Source organism: Salvelinus sp. IW2-2015, linkage group LG4p, assembly GCF_002910315.2.
Source record: "Salvelinus sp. IW2-2015 linkage group LG4p, ASM291031v2, whole genome shotgun sequence".
NCBI classification, from domain to species: Eukaryota; Metazoa; Chordata; class Actinopteri; order Salmoniformes; family Salmonidae; genus Salvelinus; species Salvelinus sp. IW2-2015.
In genome coordinates this window covers 7,687,259-7,695,683 of record NC_036841.1, presented here as the reverse complement: position 1 = coordinate 7,695,683, position 8,425 = coordinate 7,687,259, and the positions used below count along the sequence as shown (strand labels likewise).

General features: G+C 44.0%; 2 long non-coding RNA genes across 4 annotated transcripts; one reads left to right on the top strand and one right to left on the bottom strand.

Moving 5' to 3' along the window:
• The first annotated feature begins 4,020 nt into the window (after positions 1-4,020).
• On the top strand, positions 4,021-4,535 carry LOC139023799 (uncharacterized). Its single transcript, XR_011475004.1, has 3 exons — positions 4,021-4,097; positions 4,265-4,303; positions 4,421-4,535. It is a non-coding gene; the product is annotated as an uncharacterized lncRNA (long non-coding RNA).
• A 325-nt stretch (positions 4,536-4,860) lies between these two features.
• Positions 4,861-6,352, bottom strand: LOC139023797 (uncharacterized). 3 transcript variants are annotated; one of them, XR_011474998.1, is made up of 4 exons: positions 5,677-6,352; positions 5,358-5,548; positions 5,165-5,230; positions 4,861-5,101 (listed from the first exon to the last, which is right to left on the bottom strand). It is a non-coding gene; the product is annotated as an uncharacterized lncRNA (long non-coding RNA). The 3 variants fall into 3 exon arrangements; XR_011475001.1 differs by having other exon boundaries at positions 4,861-5,038; XR_011475000.1 differs by having other exon boundaries at positions 5,165-5,291; positions 5,421-5,548.
• Positions 6,353-8,425: the final 2,073 nt, after the last annotated feature.

The following is an 8,425-nucleotide window of genomic DNA, read 5'->3' as shown; positions in this document are numbered from 1 at the left end:
TATCAATCATATTTACGTGTTAATAGTATCTTCTGATTACAATTATTATATCTAAATTTTTAACTAAATGTAATTTTAGCTATTAAAATCTAAACGGTATCACATCCGGTCGTGATGGGAGTCCCATCGGGCTGCGCACAATTGGGCCCATCGTCGTCCGTCATTGTAAATAATAATTTGTTTCTTGCCTAGTTAAATAAAGGTTAATAAATAAAACATTTAAAATGTCTAGCAGTCCGGACTGATGGAATGGCTTTGTCCTGTACTTTGTAAAACCCCGAGTACATGACTGAACGTGCTTTCTAACATAGCAATGTGAACGCATAAAGGACTCGGGACCACAAAACAGGTGACGTGACCTGGCAAAAGAGTCGAGACCTCATTCAAAGGCAGTGTGAAAACAGAGAACAGAGTTATTTTTGTTTCACAGCAGGGTTCACTTTAAAGAGGACTGAATCAGTGTAAACACCCTAAGAATTTCGAGATAAAACACTTAAGTTTACAAAAGTACAAAGTATAAACTGAACCGATTATGCAAAATGTGTTTATAAGTAGAAAAGCGGTAGGATATCTACCATCTTGCATCGTTCTTTATTTTGTGCTTATGAATTTGAACCCTCATACACATACTGCACAGTCTGCATGTTATCGTTGATACATTACAAAATGTATTGTGCTCACTTACTGTACTGTCTTCTGATATCCAATATGGCCCAGCCGTACACATGGTTTCACGCTCTGTTATTAAATAGAGAATCCTGATTCCTCTTGACTCTGGTTCAATATTTTTTTTTTTTGAAAACCTAATATTTTTTGCCGTTTTTTTACTCTGCACGCAGTTGTCAGGTTGCTGTTGTTTATGGAATGTTCTGTCGGTTCCATTGCACAGACAAGCTCAAATCAAGCCAGCGAAGTTATTTGAACCCAAGTCTGCTGTGTTTTGTGTACTAGATTCTAGGGGGTATTTAGAAATACTGACGGTATGAAATTGGTGGGGTGTCGGGGGCTGCATGCTACGCCATTGCTCCAGTCGTTTCATTTGGTTTGCTAACTTGCTCGCTAAGTGTCTAGATGTCAACGTTTAAACGCATGGTTACAGGCAGAGACATTAAATCCCTTCCTGGATCAAGAGGCCTGTTTCCTAAATATTTACCTAGACTGTCCACCTGACACATGCGCGCTCACATGAGAGGGAAGCTCGTTCCATCCGCTCATCTGAAGATCAAGTAACTTCTCGCGATATAGACTCCTGCAATCATCAGATAGACCGTAATCCAAGATTTATTAATATCTAAACAGTTAGAAGTAATAATTGTGAATGGAATCCATGCTGTATCATGAGTACCAAGACTTCTGGAGATTGAACTTAATGGTTGTTAAATAAAGTGGAACAACATCTGAAAATGGAAAAATTGTCAGAACCAAAAATCATAGTGTAAAATGGCACCGAATGACGCAACCACATTAGAACCACGTAATCAGCCACGTATGCCCCATACCGCTCAGTTGAAGACTCGTCCATAACTCCTGTCTTTACGCTCAGGCGCTTCCTTACCCACCGCGTCTGCTCCTCTCGTTCGTCGAAGATTTGCATTCGATTAGTAAGGATTCTATACGATCTGAATGCGACCTTCTGTAAGCGCCACAAGTACTTAGGCCGTCAACCTTATTGTAGTACCACACAATCTTCCGTGTTTTCTAGCAACCAACTTCTCTACCCGCGCACTGACTCCCTTCCTGCTCAGGATTTTCCGCTTTTATTTAAAGCACCGTAACCACCGCCATTTGTGAACTGACTCTTAAACTGATAGCAGCACTTGTCATAGAGCGCTGCCGTTACGGACATCCAAACCAATATTGTGCATAATTTGATAGTGTTTTTTTCGCAATTGTTTTAGTTATTATTTTCATAATGTTATGCTGAACTGCATCCCTCCTCTTCGAAATCTCGAAAAAGGTTCGATATCAGAAAACAGTGGACTACTCCACACCCTACCGTTTTTATATCTCTTAGATTCAGTGTATTTAGAAACAATGGCCTTCATTAGCATCCAGATGATTTGATAACAAAGAATCCTTCTTGATCTCTGCTCCGGTGTAACCCATTGACGCTTTAACGTGACATCTAGACACTTACGAGCAAGGTGAGCAAACCAAATGAAACAGCTGAGCAATGGCGTGAGCATGCAAGCCCCCCCCCGACCACCCCACCAATTATACCCGTCAGTATTTCTAATACCTAAGAATCTAGTACAACCGGATGCTTCTCTTAAGTTCTTAGGAGGAATGACATCGACAAGCGCTAGCTGTGCCACCAGAGATTCGGAACAACCAATCCCATGAGTTTTCGCGCCCAGGCTCTGTCTGCAGTCCCGAGGCCAATCGCAGACCGGGAGGTCGTGGGGCCGACGCACAATTGGCTAGCGTGATCTGCCGGGTTAGACTAGAGGTCTTGGGCCGCGCGGTAGGGATATCCTAGTCCATCTCGCGCCCGCCCAGCCGCCTCCGTGACCTGGTGCTTCCGCATACCCATCCCTTTACCTCGTTTGCGTGGCTGACGCTCGGACACCGGGGAGTCCCGGGGTACAACTTCGTATATATGCACATGGCAATTTTAAACTATTAAAAAGCGCTTAACATTGTAAAGTGTTGAGTCTCGCATTACCAGGCGTAACCTAACGTCGTCCAGCTCTTCAGATATTTATGTTTTCAGAGCTGAAATAAAAAGATCCCAGAAATGTTCCATACGCCACAATACCCTTATTTCTCTCATTCTGTGGCAAATGTGGTTTACAAACCCTGTTAGTGAGCATTTCTCCTTTGCCAGATAATCCATCCCCTTGACAGGTGTGGCATGATCAAGGCAACGAGGGTCCGAGTGTAAATCTAGCTCCCACTGAGCCCCAATTACACTAGGTTGCACTGGCCGGTCTTGTGGCCGTGCTGGGGGACCAATACATAAGGTCCACTCTCAAAATGCGTGTCTGCAGTTTGTTATGCACCGAAAAGCGACAATGCCACAGATGTCTTCACAAGTTTTGACGGGAAGCGTGCAATTAGCATACTCGGACTGCAGGAACGTTTCCACCAGAGCTACTGTGACAGAGAAACGTAATTTAATGTTCACTCCACCATGAGCCGGCAGTCGTGATAGAGATTGAAATGCACAGAACATACCTAACGCAAGATCCGAAGAGCAGCCCATTTTTTTTTTTCTAAAGGTCATCGTGAACCAACAGATGCATGACTCTTTGTTTCCAGTCATGTTGAACACCATATGATTTAGGACCTAATGAATTATTTCAATAGACTGATTTACTAGATGAACTGTAACTCAGAAATCTTTGAAATTGTTGATGCATGTTGCGTTTTATATTTGCGTTACAGTGTATCGTTTGTGTGATTGAACAAAAAACATTAGTGCCCCTTGTGTGGCACATTCGGTAATACCGTATTCCCGGTATGGTTACAGCAAACGATTTATGCGGTACTATTCTGGATCACACACTACAGCTTCATGCCTCAACATCCATAGAGACACACACACAACACACTCACACAACATCACGTAGAACAGTAAGCATTGAACACTACAATTACTGCGGCTGCTGACCAGTAGCAGAGATAACTGAACGAGAACCGGGAAGGAAACAAACAACTCTAATGGTTACGACGGCCAATACAGATTCCGACAGCTAGTCCACAGACGGGGGCGAACTGTGGTTCGCTGAGCCTGAAGACCAACACCCTATGTTATCTGTCGTCCATGGGTTAACCTGCGAATCTTACCGTCTATTAGCGGATCGTAAATGAACGCATGATGCGCCTGGCTTCACACTACAGATGCTACCATGGCCTATACGCTCGCCTACGACTGGACCAGGTTATGGTTATAGCGATATCAGCACCGCTGACAGCTAGGCTATAAGCGCATAAGTAAGATGGGTACGTGGCATTAGCAGCTAATAATTCACTGACCTGACATAACAGTGGCATGATAGCAGAGCTGACTATACAGCACCTACAGCACTGGGACCAGCCTACAGTGGCTATAGAAGCTGACTATACAGCACCTACAGACCTGGGACCAGCCTACAGTGGCTATAGAAGCTGACTATACAGCACCTACAGACCTGGGACCGAGCCTACAGTGACTATAAGCTGACTATACAGCACCTACAGACCTGGGACCATCTACAGTGGCTATAGCAGCTGACTATACAGCAACTACAGATCTGGGACCAGCCTACATGGCTATAAGAAGCTGACTATACAGCACCTACAGACCTGGGGCCAGCCTACAGTGGCTATATAGAAGCTGACTATACAGCACCTACAGACTGGACCAGCCTACAGTGGCTATAGCAGCTGACTATACAGCACCTACAGACTGGGACCAGTCTACAGTGACTATAGGAAGCTGACTATACAGCACCTACAGACCTGGGACCAGCCTACAGTGGCTATAGAAGCTGACTATACAGCACCTACAGACCTGGACCAGCTACAGGCTATAGAAGCTGACTATACAGCACCTACAGACCTGGGACCAGCTACAGTGGCTATAGAGCTGACTATACAGCACCTACAGACCTGGACCAGCCTACAGTGACTATAGAAGCTGACTATACAGCACTACAGACCTGGGACCAGCCTTACAGTGCTATAGAGCTGACTATACAGCACCTACAGCTGGGACCAGAATACATTTACAATAAGCCCAACTCTACTGCTGTCATTATGGAATAACAATAAGCTGTCCTAGATCTGTTTGTGCTTTAGCAATCTACTGCTGTCATTATGGAATGACAATAAGCCTGGTCCCAGATCTGTTTGTGCTTTAGCCAACTCTACTGCTGTCATTATGAATGACAATAAGCCTGGTCCAGATCTGTTTGTGCTTTAGCCAACTCTACTGCTGTCATTATGGAATGACAATAAGCCTGGTCCCAGATCTGTTTGTGCTCTTGCCAACTCTACTGCTGTCATTATGGAATGACAATAAGCCTGGTCCCAGATCTGTTTGTTGCTTTGCCAACTCTACTGCTGTCATTATGGAATGACATAAGCCTGGTCCCAGATCTGTTTGTGCTTTAGCCAACTCTACTGCTGTCATTATGGAATGACATAAGCCTGGTCCAGATCTGTTTGTGCTCTTGCCAACTTCTACTGCTGTCATTATGGAATGACAATAAGCCTGGTCCCAGATCTGTTTGTGCTTTAGCCAACTCTACTGCTGTCATTATGAATGACAATAAGCCTGGTCCCAGATCTGTTTGTGCTTTAGCCAACTCTACTGCTGTCATATTTGGAATGACAATAAGCCTCGGTCCAGATCTGTTTGTGCTTTAGCCAACTCTACTGCTGTCATTATGGAATGACAATAAGCCTGGTCCAGATCTGTTTGTGCTCTTGCCAACTTCTACTGCTGTCATTATGGAATGACAATAAGCCTGGTCCCAGATCTGTTTGTGCTTTAGCCAACTCTACTGCTGTCATTATGGAATGACAATAAGCCTGGTCCCAGATCTGTTTGTGCTTTAGCCAACTCTACTGCGTGTCATTATGAATGACAATAAGCCTGGTCCAGATCTGTTTGTGCTTTAGCACAACTCTACTGCTGTCATTATGAATGACAATAAAGCCTGGTCCAGATCTGTTTGTGCTCTTGCCAACTTCTACTGCTGTCATTATGGAATGACAATAAGCCTGGTCCCAGATCTGTTTGTGCTTTAGCCAACTCTTACTGCTGTCATTATGGAATGACAATAAGCCTGGTCCCAAATCTGTTTGTTGCTTTAGCCAACTCTACTTGCGGCTAGCACCCAAGGCTACATTTTATTTACAACTGTAATCTTCCCGTTTAACACTCTAATAAATAACTTCAGAAGTACAGGATGTTAAACAAAAAACGGTCTGTTATATTATATACACACACATCTCCTCTTCAGTGGCATTTAGGTACTGGAGGTCAATACATTGTCTACATCCCAAATCACATAATCCTATTCCCTAAGTAGGGGCACTACTATTCTGCTCAAACCTAGTGCACTACATAGGGAATAGGGGGCCATTCGGTACAGGTCCACTCAGTAATAATCGTCGTCCTCCTCGTCTTCCTCAGGCACTGCTTCAAGCTCATTGTTGTCGTCGTCCTCCTCCATGTGGTAGTCTGCAGGACCACTCAGTATAATCGTCGTCCTCCTCCTCCTCGTCTACCTCAGGCACGGCTTCAAGCTCATTATTGTCGTCATCCTCCTCCTCCTCTTCCTCCTCCTCTTCCTCCTCCTCTTCTATGCGGTAGTCTACAGGACACTCAGCAGCAGTTTGGTCTGGTTGATCGCTGCTTCGTCATCCATTCAGAGAACCTGCAGGGAAGCAGGAGTGAGGTTATTAGATAAAGGGGTAGTGTGGTGTGTGTGTGTGTGTGTGTGACAGCGTGTGTGTGACAGACGTGTGTGTGTGTGTGTGACAGACGTGTGTGTGTGTGTGGACAGAGAGTGTGTGTGTTGTGTGATGTTGTGTGAAGACGTGTGTGTGTGTGGTGTGCTGTGTGAATGCGATGTGTGTGTGTGTGTGATGTGCTAGACGTGTGTTTTGTGTGTGTGTGTGTGTGTGTGTGTGTGACAGACGTGTGTGTGTGTGTGTGACAGACGTGTGTGTGTGTGTGTACAGAGTGTGTGTGTGTGTGTGTGTGTGTGTGTGTGACAGACGTGTGTGTGTGTGTGTGTGCAGTACTCAGGACTGGCAGGTTGTGAGGACCTTCGTCTGTCTGAGCGTTGATGATGGACTTTAGGCCCCTTCTTCAAATAAAAAGAAAAAAAGGATAGACAGTCATATAGATGACATTACCCATCATTACTCAGGAGGGATAGTAACATCGGGTACCGGTACCCTGAGTTATTATTCCACTCCTTGACATGCTAAACATGTTGAACATGACAGGGTATATGAAGTGGAATGTTAGGTTCTGGATTCCAGGTTAGTTGGGCCTGTTTGAAAAGGGTTACAAGCATCCTTCTCAACTAACATGGTCTGATAGGTTAAAAACCGAAAAGGTCTCACCTCATAGATCAAAGCAAAAGGAGATGATTGTGGACTACAGGAAAAGAGGACCGAGCACTCCCCCATTCTCATCGACGGGGCTGCAATGAACAGGTTTGAGAGCTTCAAGTTCCTTGGTGTCCACATCAACAACAAACTAGATGGTCAAACACACCATGCAGTCGTGAATGCGGGAACGACAAAACCTATTCCCCCTCAGGAGACTGAAAAGATTTGGCATGGGTCCTCAGATCCTCAAAAAGGTTCTACAGCTGCACCATCGAGAGCATCCTGACTGGTTGCATCACTGCCTGGTATGGCAACTGCTCACCTCCGACCACAAGGCGGAGGGGCTGCAGCGTAGCCTAGTGGTTGGAGCGTTGGACTAGTAACCGAAAGGTTGCAAGAGTAATCCCCGAGCTGACAAGGTACGAATCTGTCGTTCTGCCCTGAACAGGCAGTTAACCCACTGTCTTTAGAACGTCATTGAAAATAAGAATTTGTTCTTAACTAAATAAAAGGTAAAAAAACAAAAACAGTACTACAGAGGGTAGTGCGTCAGGCCCAGTGCATCACTGGGGCCAAGCTTCCTGCATCCAGGACCTCGATACCAGGCGGTGTCAGAGGAAGCCCTAAAATTGTCAAAGGATGATCAATGGAAACAGGATGCACCTGAGCTCAATTTCGAGTCTCATAGCAAGGGTCTGAATACTTAAGTAAAATAAGTTATTAGAAAGCACGTTCAGTCAATGTACTCGGGGTTTTTACAAAGTACAGGACAAGCCATTCCATCAGTCCGGACTGCTAGACATTTTAAATGTTTTATTTATTKAACCTTTATTTAACTAGGCAAGAACAAATTATTATTTACAATGACGGACGACGATGGGCCAATTGTGCGCAGCCCGATGGGACTCCCAATCACGACCGGATGTGATACCGTTTAGATTTTAATAGCTAATAGATTACATTTAGTTAAAATATTAGATATAATAATTGTAATCAGAAGATACTATTAACACGTAAATATGATTGATAACAGAAGAAATAGCAGAAGAAATACTTCTGTAATTGAAAATTATATCGTTACACCCAAAGTCGGCTATTGCCCCTATAAGAAATATAATTAATTTTGTATCCTACGTTGTATTCTCACGCTATTTAAACCCCACAATCAATAAACASCGTATGAAGCTCTCTTAGCCTATCGATCACATATTGCAAAAATATATATAAATCTGAACAAAAAAAATAAACTGCATCCTTGACAATCGCTAATCAAATAAAAAAAATGAAAAAACAGCACACGTTTTTTTCAGCGAACCTGGTGTGTAATCATTAGTCAAACRGTCATCTAAAACGAGAGCTTCTATTGGACAAA